Source organism: Lactuca serriola, chromosome 9, assembly GCF_051521515.1.
Source record: "Lactuca serriola cultivar US96UC23 chromosome 9, Lser_US96UC23_V15, whole genome shotgun sequence".
Classification (NCBI taxonomy): domain Eukaryota; kingdom Viridiplantae; phylum Streptophyta; class Magnoliopsida; order Asterales; family Asteraceae; genus Lactuca; species Lactuca serriola.
In genome coordinates this window covers 73,146,600-73,148,062 of record NC_136416.1, presented here as the reverse complement: position 1 = coordinate 73,148,062, position 1,463 = coordinate 73,146,600, and positions in this window count along the sequence as shown.

Genomic DNA, 1,463 nt, shown 5'->3' with positions numbered 1-1,463 from the left:
AGTTGCGGCCCTATAGTCCAGAACCAGAAACCCTAAGCCTCCATTGTTGCTCATTCAAGCTTTCTTGCCATTTTGGGTGGTTTGAAGGAAGAAGGAAGAAGGCACACATTGGGGATTCAAGAATTGGCAGTAGATCCAGAGCTTGTGAGGTCTTCCAGAGCATTTGAAGGTAATGAGTCGTGACCTTCCCTCTTTTGCATATAGATCAACCTGTATCATGGGATTTGGGGCTTTTAGGACAAGTTCATGAACCATTTCGAGTTAGAAGCCCAGATCTGAAGTTGCTACTTCAGATCTATGTGTATCCTGGCCTAGAGAATTATAAAGCATCAGTCTATGGGTTGATTGTTGAGCCCCTTTTGTCTTAAACCCTAGTTTATGGTGAATGGTGCCTAGATCTCCTTCTCTACACGTAAAGTTTGCAACTTTACGTGGGGAATAGGCTTGGGAAGGGTAGATCTGCAGTATGGAGTCCATGCATGACTCAAAAGTCCTCTGCATGTATGGAGATCTGAATAGACTCGGCGAGTCCTTCGAGTGGACTCGGCGAGTAGCTTGAAGATGAGGAGGAACTCGACGAGTGGGATGAACAGCTCGTCGAGTCGGATGAAGTTAAGCATGAACTCGGCGAGTTGGAAGAACAACTCGACGAGTTGGTTGAAGATTGCCTTGGACTCGGTGAGTCTATTAGTGGACTCAGCGAGTCAGGTCACGAAACCCCCAAACCCTTCAAGTTGAGACTCGAATCAGTGAGTCGGGTGGTGACTCAGCGAGTTGGTCAGGACAGGACTTGGAACTAGTTGGACTCGGCGAGTCATAGACTGACTCGGCGAGTCAAGTCGCGAATAGAAAGACCCTGAGCATATGAACTCGGCGAGTCATTAGGAGGACTCGGCAAAGTTTGCAACTTTACGTGGGGAATAGGCTTGGGAAGGGTAGATCTGCAGTATGGAGTCCATGCATGACTCAAAAGTCCTCTGCATGTATGGAGATCTGAATAGACTCGGCGAGTCCTTCGAGTGGACTCGGCGAGTAGCTTGAAGATGAGGAGGAACTCGACGAGTGGGATGAACAGCTCGTCGAGTCGGATGAAGTTAAGCATGAACTCGGCGAGTTGGAAGAACAACTCGACGAGTTGGTTGAAGATTGCCTTGGACTCGGTGAGTCTATTAGTGGACTCGGCGAGTCAGGTCACGAAACCCCCAAACCCTTCAAGTTGAGACTCGAATCAGTGAGTCGGGTGGTGACTCAGCGAGTTGGTCAGGACAGGACTTGGAACTAGTTGGACTCGGCGAGTCATAGACTGACTCGGCGAGTCAAGTCGCGAATAGAAAGACCCTGAGCATATGAACTCGGCGAGTCATTAGGAGGACTCGGCGAGTAGGGTTGACCTGTAAGGTTGACTTTGACCAGGATTTTGACCTTGACCAAAGTTGACCTAGTTGACCTTTGGAGGTCAGTTG